This window comes from Suricata suricatta, chromosome X (genome assembly GCF_006229205.1).
Source record: "Suricata suricatta isolate VVHF042 chromosome X, meerkat_22Aug2017_6uvM2_HiC, whole genome shotgun sequence".
NCBI lineage: Eukaryota > Metazoa > Chordata > Mammalia > Carnivora > Herpestidae > Suricata > Suricata suricatta.
In genome coordinates, this window is record NC_043717.1 from 72,287,336 (window position 1) to 72,303,364 (window position 16,029).

A 16,029-nucleotide genomic window follows, 5' to 3' on the forward strand; every position below is an offset into this window, starting at 1 on the left:
TGATCCCATTCACAATTGTACCAAAAACCATAAAATACTAAGGAATACACCTAACCAAAGATGTAAAAGACCTGTATGATGAAAGCTATAGAAAGCTTATGAAGGAAATTAAAGAAGACAAAAAGAAATGGAAAAACATTCCATGCTCATGGATTGGGAGAATAAATATTGTCAAAATGTCATTACTACCCAAAGCAATCTACACATTCAATGCAATCCCAATCAAAATTGCACCAGCATTCTCTGCAAAGCTAGAACAAACAATCCTAAAATTTGTATGGAACCACAAAAGACCCCGAATGACCAAAGTAATACTGAAGAAGAAAACCAAAACGGGAGGCATCAGAATCCCAGACTTCAGCCTCTACTACAAAGCTGTCATCATCAAGACAGTATGGTATTAGCACAAAAACAGACACATAGACCCATGAAATAGAATAGAGAACTCAGAACTGGACCCACAAGTGTATGGCCAATTAATCTTTGACAAAACAAAAAGAGGATTCAATGGAAAAAAAGACAGCCTCTTTAGCAGGTGGTGCTGGGAGAACTCGACAGCAACATGCAGAAGAATGAAACTAGACCACTTTCTTACACCATACACAAAAATGAACTCAAAATGGATGAAAGACCTGAATGTGAGAAAGGAAACTATTAAAACCCTAGAGGGGAAAAGAGAAAATAGCCTCCTTGACGTCAACCACAGCAGTTTCTTACTCGACACATCCCCAAATGCAAGGGAATCAAGAGTAAAAATGAACTATTGGGACCTCATTAAGATAAAAAGCTTCTGCACTGCAAAGGAAACAATCAATAAAACTAATAGGCAACTGACGGAATAGGAAAAGATAGTTGCAAATGGCATATCGGAGAAATGGCTAGTATACAAAATCTATAAGGAACTCACCAAACTCCACACCTGAAAAACAAATAATCCAGTAAAGAAATGGGCAGAAGACATGAATAGATACTTCTCCAAAGGGGACATCCAGATGGCCAATAGACACATGAAATGATGCTCAGCATCACTCATCATCAGGGAAATACAAATCAAAACCACACTGAGATACCACCCTATGCTGGTCAGAGTGGCTAAAATGAACAAATCAGGAGATTATTGATGCTGGCGAGGATGTGGAGAAATGGGCACCCTCACACACTGTTGGTGGGAATGTAAATTGATACAGCCGCTCTGGAAAACAGTGTGGAGGTTCCTCAAAAAATTAATAGAACTCCCCTATGTCCCAGCAATAGCACTGCTGGGGATCTACCCAAGTGATACAGAAGTGCTGATGCATAGGGGCACATGTACCTCAATGTTCATAGTAGCACTTTCAACAATAGACAAATCATGGAAAGAGCTTAAATGTCCAGCGACTGTTGAATGGATCAAGAAGATGTGGTTTATATATACAATGGAATACTACGTGGCAATGGTAAAGAATTAAACCTGGCCATTTGTAGCAACGTGGTAGGGCCTCCAGGGTGTTATGCTAAGTGAAATAAGTCAGGCAGAGAAGGGCACATTCCATATGTTTTCACTGATAAGTGGAACAGGAGAAACTTAACAGAGGACCATGGGGAGGGGAAGGGAACAAATAGTTGGGGAGAGGGAGGGTGGCAAACTATGAGACACTCTTGAATATTGAGAACAAACTGAAGGCTGATGAGGGAGGGGGAGAGGAAGGGGAGTGATGGGCATTGAAGAGGGCACTTGTTGGGATTAGCACTTGGTGTCACATGGAAAGCAACTTGACAATAAACTATACAAGAACAAAGGGTGTATGATCAGAAGAACACTCAACACTTGCAATGTGGAGTATGTTGTCTCAGTAAGGATCATTTGATTAGATCTAAAGAATAAAGGCCCAATCAAGCTAGTTGTGGAAAGAAAGCGGGGCTCTGTGGATACTTGTAAAGTCAGGATTAAAATCCCGTCCTTTTCAGTTGAAGCTTGGAGTCCAAAGCCCAGAAATTCTGCTCTTAAATTCACTCTAACTCTCTCAGACTCAAATTTGCTCTTCAGTCAAGCATCCACTTTGTCTAAACCTATGTCTCTTTCTTTCTTTTTTTTTAATTTTTTAAAAATTTATTTTTAAGAGACAGAGAGCGCAAGCAGGGGAGGATCAGAGAGAGAGGCATACACAGAATCTGAAGCAGGGACTAGGCTCTGATCTAGCTGTCAGCACAGAGCCCGACGCGGGGCTCAAACCCACAAACTGTGAGATCATGACCTGAGCAGAAGCCAGACGCTTAACCGACTGAGCCACCCAGGCGCCCCCCTATGTCTCTTTCTTAAGAGTCTGTCTTACATCTGACCCCACCATACCTTTGTGAACCTCTGTCTTGGCTTACCTCTGTTCACAAAAGGAACTGACCTTGATGTAGTAATTGGCTCTGCTCCAAAGGCCAGAGCAGCTGTACCACACCTCTGAAGTGAATACAGCCATGTTCCCAGAGGAATTGTCTCTATTCAGTGTCTGAATGCTAACAAAAACTGGCAATTCAGTCTAAGGCTTTTCTAAGAACCTAATGGAGCTGGTTAGCAGACAGGCATCCATAAAAATGTTTTAAAGAAGTTGGAAACATGGGGTTTTTGTTCTAATTGTGGATCTTCTTGACCTCTTTTAGATTCATTCTAAAAGTATAACATGAATAATAATTATACTTTCTATATGTACTAATAGGCAAAGCACATTTCCCAGGATCTGGCACATAAAAATTTCTTAGAACTATGGGGTATCATTTATACTCATGCACAGCAATGGCTACAAAATAAGGACATCTTTCAGATCAAGATTTCCAACTTCCTCTTCATCCTTCCCACTTCATATCCAGTACCTTGATTCTAGAATTCAATCATGCACATGAATCTAATTATAGGTCATTTCCCATCATTATTAGTTGGTCTTGTGGTTTTATGGAATTCAGATTGTTAGGTGTTCCTCAGAAAAGCGTGAAGCTGACTGGTCTTCCTGTCCCTCTTGGAAGACTTTCCAAGGTTTTTACAACTCATAAAACTGACCTTCACCCCAATAAAGACAGCCTTTAATGGCAGCTTATATGTGACCCAAACCATCTGTCTTATCAGTGGGGCACCCTCTTCCACATGCCAGCATCTTAGTCACTTTTACAGACAATGCTCCTAATTACTACAACTTTACTAGGAATTCTGAAGCTGATAAAATCATAAAGCTACAGTCAGTAGAGACTTAGGGTAGTTGTGGATCTCCTCAAGCTTGTTTTTGTGTGTTTGTGTGTGAGCAATTTTTAACTGAGAGACAAGTAACACAAAATTTATCATTTTGACATATAAAAGTTTTTAGTACATTTACAATGTTGGGCAGTCTTGACCACTATTTCATTCCAGAACATTTTCATCACTCTAAGAAGAAACTTACTACCTGTTAGCAGTCACTCTTTAATTCCTCCTCCCTTCATTCCATAGAAATCACTAATCTACTTTCAGTCCTTATAAATTTGCCTATTCTGGACATTTTATATGCATGGAATCATATGTGGCCTTAGTACTTTAATTTGGCATAGTCTTTTTAGGGTTAAACCAAATTGTGGCATGCATTCATTCCTTTTTATGAATGAACAATATTTCATTGTACAAATACAACTCATTTTGCTTATCCATTCATCACCTGATGGACATTTGGGTTGTTTCCATGTTTTAGCTATGAATTAGAATGTTTAACTCCTTGTGAATGCAGTCCATTTTGCTCCCTCAGATATGAAAATGTGGGATGATATTTTCAAGGCTACCATGACCTGAAATATGAAGGATAGGGTTAGAGAAAGTTAAAACACCATGAAACTTGCCATTCTTACTGAGAATAAGCTGTTTTTCTTGAATAAGTGCTCCCCATGTTGCTGAAAGCTTTGGTAAGTTTTGAAGTTACCTAGAAAGTCAATTCTGACAGTTTTTCCAGCATTAATAATTGTTTTTATGGAGGGGCAAATATCTGGAGTTTCATTTTTTGCTGATATCCCACATCAAGTATTAAATGGAAATAGTTCACATCTACCTGGAGAAGATTTGGTAACTGGATAAGTTAAAAAAAATCAAGTTCTTTTGTCCTCAAGATGTAAATGCCCCAGGTTTCATTGTCTTTTGTACTGTTGGGATTGGTAGTGAGTTCATCTTCATCTCATGCTGGAAATCTAATTGGTACAAGCCTACAGAGAACAGCCTTTATACAGCTGACATAAAGGACTAGGGAAGGGATAGCAAATATGACTAGCTTGAGAAGCCCCAAAGCTGAACTTTGAGCAGGGAAGAATAAGTCCAGTAACTTTCTTCAGGGCACAGACTACAGCTGGGACCTGGCTGACTTTGAGTCTCTTGTAAAACTGCTGAGTCATAAGGTTGCCTCCATTAATAAGTGAATTTCAAGCAAATAACTGAGGACATGTCATCATGTCAGACATGCAAAGCCACAGCAACTCTGTAGGGATGAAGAGGCATACATTTTGGACCCACACTCATATCAATAGTCTCCACAGAATTTATCTGGAATAAGCACTTGACTGAGAATTTATAAAACTAAAAATGTAGAGGGGATTTCTGTGGAATATACTGAGACAAATTAAGGATTAGAGCCCTAAAGTTCTGGGCTCTTCTGCAGGTTCTTTGAAAAGGAATTAAGCAACTAAAAGCTATAGGAAAAACCAGAAAGCTGTCCAAGTGTATTGCATGATTTTGGGCAACCGATGCACTAGACGTGGGGTTGACATTGGATCTACAGAGACTAGAATATAACCCAGTAAACCACTTGACCTGTCAGTCAGTATTTAAGTAGTCATCACAATGTAATACTTGTTTTTGGTTTTTAAACTTCACGATCAACCCACAGACAAAGCACATAAGACTTAATCTGGTTACAAAATAGAATCCATAATCCAAACAGGATAGGAACCTCTCCTACATGCTCCCACGGAATCCTCAAATGTTATGCACATTGCTCGGATGGTCACCAGCAGTAGATGTACAGTTCCCTGTCTTACTGAAATCCTGGGGAAGGCTGTACAAGGGCCAGATGCAGGTGGACACATTGAATCTGTGCTACAAGAGTGGGAATCAAGTCCCTGTGGTCTCCTTTTTTACAGAGCAACAGAGAGCAGCTTTGCCAGAAGAGCAAAAAAGAGCTCAAGTTTTGACACCAAATGATCTGAATTTAGGTGTCAATTTTTTTGGGAGTTGCTGGTAATGCCAACTTCTTAGTATCTAGAGGTCTCGAAGTTGAGGTCATGTGCAGCTCCTATCATGGAGGGGAGAGGGATCTTATATAGCTCATCACCAGGCTATCCTAAGAAGATACCTGATGTCACTCATCTAACCACTATTTTTAGTAATTATCATTCTACATTAAAATTGGGTATTTATTTATCCTTCCTACTAGTCTGAGTGACTTTTGAAGCCAGGGACCCTATTTTATTGATCATTATGTCTCCTGCATCAAGTCAGGTTTTACAAACTTTGGTTTCTTTGAATGAATCAATGAAGAAATGACATGCCTTCTGAAATTACACTTGGAAAGAGTTGTCCAAATACCTTACTTAATAGGCCCCTCCTATTTACATGTATGTTATTGTCTAAGCCTTTAAAAGAATATCCTTGAGAGCCAGTGAGAAAATCTCAAAGTTGGCAGAAATCCTTGGTATTATCAAGATGGAGAATCATGTTCCCCTGACTCCTTACTTTGTGTGTGTATATACGCATGCATGCATCCATCATTCTCCACTGGCTTCAGCAATAATCATAAAGATGGGGAAAACATTTATTTGAACTTGAAGTCTTTCTAACTCCAAGCATAGTCTCAGAAGACATAAAGATAATATAAAACATCAGCCTATGCAATGCAACTGTATCTCCCTTGTGAATAAATTTAAGACTTTTTAAAAACATCTCTAAACTCTTTTGGAACATGCTGCTGTCTTTCTAGATGTTGTTGGATAAATTATAAATCCATAGCAACAGAGGACTATTTATTTTAGTACAGAACAGAGTTATGAATGGTCCCTCCTTCATCATCATGAAAGCTGTAGCCAGGTCTATTTTCCCCTTACTTCTGGGGAGAAGTGAACAGCACTCCCTCCTTAAATTATGTAGGAAAGGAGTCTTTTCATCTGTGCAATGCTTTGACACTCAGACAGTCTTCTCCTGATTGTATTATAAACCTAAGAGTCCCCCAAGGAGCTAACAGATAATTCAAGGGCCACTTATGGTAAAGAAGTAGCCCTAAAAGAAAATGTCCCATTTGCAATTTGGCTAGTAGGAACCTACCTTATTTCATTGAAATTCAGGGATTAAAAAGGACAAAATTAGTTTTGTTCTCTACTAAGAAAAATTAATTATATATATTTTAAATTTTGTTTACTTTGGAGAAACACTAATTTAAAAGTAATGAAAAAATTCAATTGAATTTTTAAAAATATTATTTCATCATGAATTCAATTGCTTTCGAACTTAAAGCTCAACAAAGTGAACTTCGTTGCTTTTACATCTCTGATAAAACTGTTCACTAGTCAAATAGGCTTCCGATTGTAAATGGGCTGATTGCTGCAATGTGTATCTTAACACACACCTACCAAAAAAAAAACCCTACAAAAATTAATTTATACTTAGTAAATATTTGATTTGGGAAACATACGTGCTACTCATTCCAAGTATGTGGATAAGATCAAATTTCCAAATAATTAATATCTTATAAATAAATTATTCTAATCATGTAGTGATATCTCAAAATACCTTTTGGTCTATTAGTCATTAAAAATCTAAATATGTCATCTAGAGATACATGCAGAAAATACCAAAATAATTCATGCCTAGTACATGAGGGGGAATCTGGTTTAACACATATATGTACATCTAACATTGAATTATAGTTACAGAATGTTATATGAGTCAGGAATCTATCTCTCACTCTCAGATATTTGTAAGAGGAAGTGACCAGGAGTAACTTACATAATGAAAATGGTAAAAGTTAGTCATACTTGATCTAGGTCTTTGTGAAGAATATTCTTCAGGAAGACACACATAATATTTAAGCACCACAGGGACTATTATCGTTTAGCATAAAAGTTAGTTTACATTCATCTCTTTCAAACGAAACCCTGGTTGGATAAGGCTGAACCTTCTACAGAAAGAGACAACCAATTTTTCAGTTTTACCACTGAGAAAAGGTAATGAACCATTTTTTCTCTTTACCTTCGCTTTTACACAAATTTTTGGGGGGGCTCCTTCTATGATTTACCTATAAGTAGCCAGAGAATCTAGGGTATCTGGCCTGGGATAGGTACATGTATTTTTTTAAATAATTGAAACTTTAATAGATTAATGTCACTTTTTCTAACCACCAGAGAATTCCAGAACATTAAAGGAAATAAACATTCTCTTTTCTAAACTATAAGAAATGTAGCTCATAGTATTAGTTCAATGTTTACCCTGCTATCCATGCACAACAGTTATTTAAAAATGGAAAGCATTGCTAAAACAGATAGTTAAGTGACCAGATCATATTTGGGTCTTGAAAATTTGTTTGCCTTGTTCTCCCGAGGAATAAGTTGGCACTTAAATCTCTTCTATACTGCACATTATAGGGTGTAGAACTTCACACACAATTAGTCATAGTTGTTATTGTGTACTTTATCAGCAATTTTTCAGAACTGTTTTTCTTTTTTCCTACAGAGGGGAGAATGGAGCCCAATAATACATATTATTTATAAAGTACCTTTTTCTTTCCCTTGTGGACATTGCTCTTCTCTGATTTTGTAATCTCCTTTTCTCTACTGCAGTATATTACTCTGTAACCATTTTCTAATATTTCTACATTCTACTTTACAACCTTGGACCCAGAATTATCTTCCTTGAGCTCCTTTTGGCTACTTTCCAAGCACACAGTGAACTACTGTCATAAAATGGTCTAAGTTTCTTTTCTCTGCCTTCTCTGCTGTGTGTTTAACGCCAGTTGGTTTGTATCATTTATTTTGTACTTAAATCCCTTCTTCATTGAATTTATAACTTCTGTTCCTCCTTGAGCAGCACATTCTTGCTGAGCCTTTATTTACTTTTTTATATTCAAATATTTTTATATAGTTTATTGTCAAGTTGGTTTCCATATAACACCCAGTGCTCTTCCCCACAAGTGCCCCTCTCTATGACTATCACCCTTCTTCCCCTTCCCCCCTCCCTCTTCAGCCCTCAGTTTGTTCTCAGCATTCAAAGATCTCTCATGATTTGCCCCACTCCCTCTCCCCAACTCTTCCCCCCACCTTTCCCCTTCCCATGGTCTCCTGTTAGGTTTCTCCTGTTAGACCTATGAGTGCAAACATATGGTATCTGTCCTTCTCTGCCTGACTTATTTCGCTTAGCATGATGGGAAATATTTCTGTGCCTTTGAAAGTGATTTTCCTGATCTATAATCCAGATCTCCTGATTCTGATCTTGTGTCATTCCTAAATTTCTTTGATCTTCAAAAATGGCTTTCAAGTCCACCAGCTGGGAGCTGGAAGGAGAGATACTATGAAATCTTCCAGGAAAACTTCAAGACTAGAGCCTTTAAGGGAAAGGGGCCACTTAAAAGCTGTAGGTTCATTTATTTCAATAATAATAGCGGTATAACACTTATTAAACATGGTGGGAATAATAATACCACCAATGTGTGACAAGATTTTCATGGCAGTCTTTGCTCTTACGTTCTACCAGTGCAAACCTTAAATAAATGTAAGCCCACACAGAATTAACAAAATTGTATTTCTGATAGGAAAGTTTTCTCTCTCTTCTTTTTCTCTTCTAGTCTTGGGAGCTTGAGACAGGTAGCATGTTAACATATCAGCAAACTGTCAGCAATATCAGCTGAAGGTCTATTTGCTTCACAGACCTCTAAGGATCTAAAGCACCTACATAAAGTCATCACAAATGAAGAACTCAGGAGTGGAAAGGTAGGCATTAAGAGTAAAACTTTATGAGATCTCTTGAAAGTAGAGGAGATGGGGGAAAGGTGGGAATCCCAAATGCCCATTAGAGGAAAATTTTGTATTGGTGATGATTTGATGGGGAAAAATAAAGCAAGGTTGGTCTCATTTCCTTGACTCTGTGCAGCTGTGATCGGCTAGCAATAAAATCTGATTTCTAGTAATGATTTTTCTTACACCTTCCCAAATGCTGTTTCATAAAAAGGGGCTATAGATTCTTTACCAAAGATATTGGGGGATCCAGGGAAATAGCCTATATCATGCATCTTTATGAAACTTCATAAAAATAGTTGTGTAACACTCTTTTCATTGAAGAGCTCTTCTCATTTGTTAGTAATCCTTCCTTCTCCTTCATGGAATTTGTTTCTCAAAATCACACCAATTTTCCATAGATATCTATCTCCTATCTTCATATTGGCACCCACTTAGCTTTAAAAAAAAAAGCCTGGCAGTCAGTCAAAAAACAACAATCTACTCTTAGAAGTCATGCCCCATGAGAATCTGTCCCTAACCCAACTGGCTTTTCAAAATACTTTATCCAGGAAAGACTACTCCCATATACCTTATATATCATTTTATTGAAATGTTACTATAGTGCTAGGCCTTTTCTATACCCTTGTAATATTCACTGTCCAGATTTAGTACAGAATGCCAAATGGCTTTCCAAAGTTGTTATATCAATTTACGTTTTTACCAGCAGTATGAGAGCTTCTGTTGCCCCATATCCTCATTATTTGCTGTTGTCATTCTTTAATATCTGACAGTCTGGTGGCTATGTAGTCATATACCCTTGTGAGTTTTATTTAAATTTCTGTGATGGTTAATGATGTTGCACACCTTTTGATATGTGTATTCATCATTTATATCTTCTTTTATTAAGTGCCTATTCACATCTTTGGCCCATTTTTTCCGTAGGGTTTTCTCTCTTTCTTACTGATTTGTCATAATTCTTTACATATTTTGTATATGAGTCCTTTTTCAGTTTTATATTGTGCAAACATCTCTTATTCTTTGGCTTGCCTTTTCACTCACTTCATGGTATAATTTGATGGTCAGAAGTTCTAAATTTTATTGAATTCCAATTTATTAATCTTTTAATTTAAGGGTTATTGTTGTATTTGTGTTCCATTAAAAAAATCTCTGATATCCCAAAGTCATGAATATATTGTACTATGTTATGTTCCAAAAGCTTTATTGTTTTAACTTTCACATTCAGATCTTTCACATTTAAATCTACCTTAAAATTATTTTCATAAAAGTGTGTGGTTGAGTTCTAGACTCATTTTTCCCTTTATGGCTATTCCATTGACTCACATGATTAATTTAAAATAATTTCTTTTCAGGGCACCTGGGTGGCTTAGTCGGTTAAGCCTCTGACTCTTGATTTCAGCTCAGGTCATGAGCTCATGGTTGAGCCCCACATTGGGCTCTGCACTGGTCATGGAGCCTGCTTAAGATCTTCTCTGGGAGGGAGGGGCAAGGTGGCGGAGAAGTAGGGAGACTGTTGCCTCCGCATGCCGGCAACCATCAAACTGAGAAGAATTAAAAGCCACAATATTCTGATCTCCAAGAACGGAGGTGTGCGCACAGACCCTTATTGATAAGCCTCACGGATGCCTGAGTGAGTGAGAACTGGGACCAGAGACTCTGAGGGAGGGAATGCCAGCTCAAAGTGGAGCCAGGAAACAGAGTGCACCCAGAAACTTGGCGCGGGGCCCGCAGAGAGCCGTGTGTCCAGAGGCGGCTCAGCACCGTGCAGGGCCACGCACGGGGCAGCTGTGCAGGGTGGCATGGAACCGTGGAGGGCCACACGCGAACTGGCCGTTTGGGGCGGCGCAGAGCCTAGGGGAAGAGAAGGAGAGGCTGAAACGCTCATAGCGTGATCTCTGGAGAGTGGAGACCTCAGCCCACTGTGGAGAGACAATCTTTCCTTGTGTAGCCGCTGAGTGCGGGGAGGGAAATCCGTCCCCCTCAGCGGGCTTGTTCTCCTGTGGGCTCGGCAGCCCGCAGACTTCAGGTGAAGGTGGGGAAAAGCTGGCCCCTCAATTCCCCTACGCAGTCCCGGCCAGAAAGCCGCCTGCCTGCCTGAGATCATTTTAACGGTGGCAGAAGCATTAAAGTGTGTGGACTGGGATTTGGAAATCTGGCAGAACTTGGAAAACTGAAACAATTTGACCCGCTCATGGCACAGGGAGGTTGCACTCAAGAGAGTGGCTGGTGGTGCATGGTCTGGGGGCGGGGGGGGGGGGAGCATTCTTCTTTCTCCTCCCTGCCTCAGAGAGCAGCCCCTGAGACCCATCCTACCTACATCCAACCAGGCCCATCTGTGCTGGAGAGCTAGATTCTTCTTTTCTTACTATTTTTACTTTTTTCAATTTTTTCTTTTCTTATTGTTGTTATTATTTAATTTTTATAATTTTCCCCTTGCTTTCTCTTTTCTTTTTTCCTATTGCCTCCTTTCCTCCCTTTCCCCGGTGGAGTCTGGGAAAGACCAACATTTATGCACTGCTGTGATCAGATCAACTCTTACCATCCAGATATTTTTTCCCTTATCTCATTCTTATCTCTCCCCTCTGCTGGTTTTATGCTCTCAGGCTGTCCTTTATCTTTGGCTGTCTCTGTCCTGCTGGCTTTTTATTTTCTCCTTTCCTGTCCTCTCTTTTCTTTCCTGCTCCATTTTTTCCTTTTCCATTTGGTTTGCTTGTTTACTTGATCTGTCAGAGCCTTTGGGTGCTTGTGTTCCCTGTGTGTTTGTCTGTCTGTTTTCCTTTTCAGGGCTACCTCAAGAAAAAAGCCAAAGCACACATAGTGAAAAGTCCCAAACATCACTGAGTAGGGAAATATATTAATTAGAGGCATAACAAGAGAAACCGAGAGACACCATTAAAAGAAGATCTCCTGAAACTACAGGCCTTGGACAAAGAGCCTCTTTAATAGAGCAATACTAACAGGCGCACAGTACAGAACAAGCTTTTAAAACTGACAAGAGACAGAAAGCTAGCAAAAATTACAAAATGAAAGAACTCTCCTCGAAAGAAATTCCAGGAAGAAATCACAGCCACAGAACTGCTCAAAACAGACATAAGAAACATAACTGAACAAGAATTTAGAAAAATTGTCATAAAATTAATCGCTGGCTTGAAAAAAGCATCAGAGAAGCTATTGATACACAGACTAGGGACTTTCATAGAATTTTGAGAGCTGCATGAGAACCGGCTGCGCTGCATGCAAGACAGCCACGTTGTGTGCAAGTCGGCAGTGCAAGATGCCGGGCGCGAGCCGGCCTTCAGGGAGGTACAGAGCTGAGGGGAAGAAGAGAGTCTGAAGGGAGACCTTAGCCCACAGCACAGCAGAGGGACAAAATTTCCATTTGCAGCCGCTGGGCCCAGGGAGAGATATCCGACCCCCTCAGCGGGCTCGCAATCTAGTGGGCCCAGTGGCCCGCGGACCTCAGGTGGAGCCACAGAAGGTCTGGCTCTTCAGTCCCCCTGCACGGTCCCAACCGGAAAGCCGCCTGGCTGCCAGAGGTTACTTTAATGGTGGCGGAAATGTTAAAGGGATTTAAAGGCCTAGTGGACTTTAGAAAACCGAAACAACTTGACCTGCCCATGGCACGAGGAGGTTGGACTCAAGAGAGTGGCTGGCAACGCATGGTCTGAGAGGGACTTGAGGCGCTGCCATTCTTCTCCCTGCATCCACTAAGGCAGGGCCTCAGAGACCAGGCCCAGAGACCCGACATACTTACATCAAACCACACCCATTTGCGCCAGAGAGCTGGATTCTTCTCTTCATGCAATTTTTAAATTTTCTTTTCAATTTTTTCTATGCTAATTATTTTTAATTTTTAAGCTTCCATAATTTTTCCCTTCTTTTCTCTTTTCTATTTCCCTATTTCTTCCTTCTCTCCCTTTTCCCCCTGGAGTCTTGGAAAGACCAACATTTAACACTGCTGTGATTACATCAACCCTTACCATCCAGATATTTTTCGCTTATCTCATTCTTATCTTGATCCTCCGCAGGTTTTAGGCTCTCAGACTGTCCTTTATCTCTGGCTGTCTCTGCGCCTCTGGTTTGTTTGTTTGTTTGTTTGTTTGTTTTTGGGTTTTTTCCTTTCTCCTTTCCTATCCTCTCTTTTTGTTCTTGCTCCCTTTTTTTCCTTTCCCATTTGGTTTGCTTGTTTACCAGACCTGTCAGTACACTTGCGTGCTGGTGTTTCCTGTGTGTTTGTCTGTGTTACTTTTCAGGGGTATCTCAAAAAACAGGCCAAAGCACACATAGTGGAAAGTCTCAATTATCGCTGAGTAAGGAAATATATTAAATACAAGCACAAGAGAAACTGAGAGACACCATTAAAAGAACATCCTCTGAAACTACAGGCCCTGGACAGTCAAAGAGCCTCCTTTAATAGAGCCATACTAACAGGTGCACAGTGCAGAAACAGCTTTTAAAACTGAGAAGAGACAGAAAGCTAGCCAAAATGATGAAACGAAAGAACTCCCCTATAAAAAATTTCCAGGAAGAAATCACAGCAACAGAACTGCTCAAAACAGACACAAGAAACATAACTGAATAAGAATTTAGAAAGATTATCATAAAATTAATCGCTGGGCTTGAACAAAGCATAGAAGCTGTCAGAGAAGATATTGATGCAAAGAATAAGAACCTTCAAAATAGCTGTGACGAGTTAAAAAAGGCTGTAAATGAGGTGAATAATAAGATGGAGGCTGCCAATGCATGGATTGAAGAAGAGAGGAGAATAGGTGAATTAGAAGACACAGTTATAGCAAAGGAAGAAGCTGAGAAAAAGAGAGAGAAAGTGATACAAGAGAACAAAAGGAGAATCAGAGACCTGAGTGATACATTCAATTGGAACAATATCCGTATCATAGGAGTTCCTGAAGAGGAAGAAAGAGAAAAAGGTCCTGAAGGGGTGTTGGGCCAAATTATACACGAAAATTTCGCCAATCTAGGAAAAGAGAAAGACACTGAAATTCAAGAGGCATACCGAACTCCCTGAAGACCTAACGTAAACCAACCTTCAGCACGACATATCATAGTGAAACTGGCAAAATATAAAGACAAAGAGAGACTTCTGAAAGCAGCTAGGGACAAAATGGCCTTAACATACAAAGGGAAACCTATCAGAGTGGTTACAGACAGACCTATCTACTGAAACTTGGCAGGCCAGAAAGGAATGGCAGGAAATCTTCAATATGATGAACGGGAAGAATATGCAGCCAAGAATTCTTTATCCAGCGAGCCTGTCACTCAAAATAGAAGGAGAGATAAAGGTTTTCCCAAATAAACAAAAGTTGAGAGAATTCATCACCACTAAACCAGCCCTACAAGAAATCCTAAGAGGGACTCTATGAGGGAAATGTAGCAAGGAATATAAGGTACCAGAGACATCACTACAAACATGCAATCTACAGGGAACACAATGAATTGAAACCCATATTTTTCAATAATAACACTGAATGTAAATGGACTGAATGCTCCAATCAAATGACACAGGGTAGCAGAATGGATCAAAACCCAAAATCCATCGTTTGCTGTCTGCAAGAGACTCACCTTAGACCTGAAGACACCTCCAGATTGAAAGTAAGGGGATGGAGAAATATCTATCATGTGACTGAATGTCAAAAGAAAGCTGGAGTAGCCATTGTTATATCGGACAAACTGGACTTTAAAGTAAAGGCAGTAACAAAAGATGAAGAAGGACATTATTTAATAATTACAGGGTCTCTCCATCAGGAAGAGCTAACAATTATAAACATCTATGCACTGAATTTGGGAGCACTCAAATACATAAAACAACTAATCACAAACAGAAGCAATCTTATTGACAAGAATGTGCTAATTGCAGGGGACTTTAATACCCCGCTTCCAACAATGGACAGGCAACCAGACAAAAAAATCACTAAAGAAACAATGGACCTGAATGGCACACTTGAACAGATGGAATTAATAGATATATTTAGAACTCTGCATCCTGAAGCTAGGGAATTCTCTTTCTTCTCGAGTGCACATGGCATATTCTCCAACACTGATCACATACTGGGTCATAAAACAGCCCTCCATAAATACAAACGAATTGAGATCAAAGCATGCACACTTTCAGATCACAATGCTATGAAGCTTGAAATCAACCATAGGAAGAAGTCTGGAAAACCTCCAAAAATGTGGAACTTAAAAACTACCCTACTGAAGAATGACTGGGCGATCCAGGCAATTAGAGAGGAAATTAAAAATATATGGAAACAAATGAAAATGAAAATACAACAATCCAAACTCTCTGGGATTCAGCAAAGGCAGTCCTAAGAGGAAAGTTCATTGCAATCCAGGCCTATTTCAACAAACTAGAAAACGTGCAAACTCAAAACCCAACAGAGCACCTAAGGAAACTAGAAAGGGAAAAGCAAGAGCAACCCAAACCCAGCAAAAGAAGGGAAATAATGAAGATCATGGCAGAATTAAACAAGATAGAATCCACAACTACTATTGAACAGATCAATGAATCCAAGAGTTAGTTTTTTTGAAAAATAAGCAAATTTGATAAACCTCTAGCTAGTCTCCTCAGAAAGAAAAGGGAGAACACTCAAATAGACAAAATTATGAAGGAAAATGTATCTATTACAACTGATCCCTCAGAAAGACAAGCAACCATCAAAGATTACTATGAAAAATTATATGCCAACAAACTGGACAATCTAGAAGAAATGGACAAATTCCTAAATGCACATGCACTACCAAAATTCAAACGGGAGGAGATAGAAAATCTGAACAGACCCATAACCAGTGAAGAAATCGAATCAGTTATCAAAAAACTCCCAATGAATAAAAGCCCAGGACTGGGTGGATTCCCAGGGGAATCCTACCAGACATTTAAAGCAGAGTTAACACCCATCATTCTCAAATTATTCCAAAAAATAGAAATGGAAGGAAGATTTCCAGACTCATTCTACAAAGCACATATCACATTGATTCCTAAGCCAGACAGAGACCCAACAAAAAAAGAGAACTACAGGCCAATATCCTTAATGAATA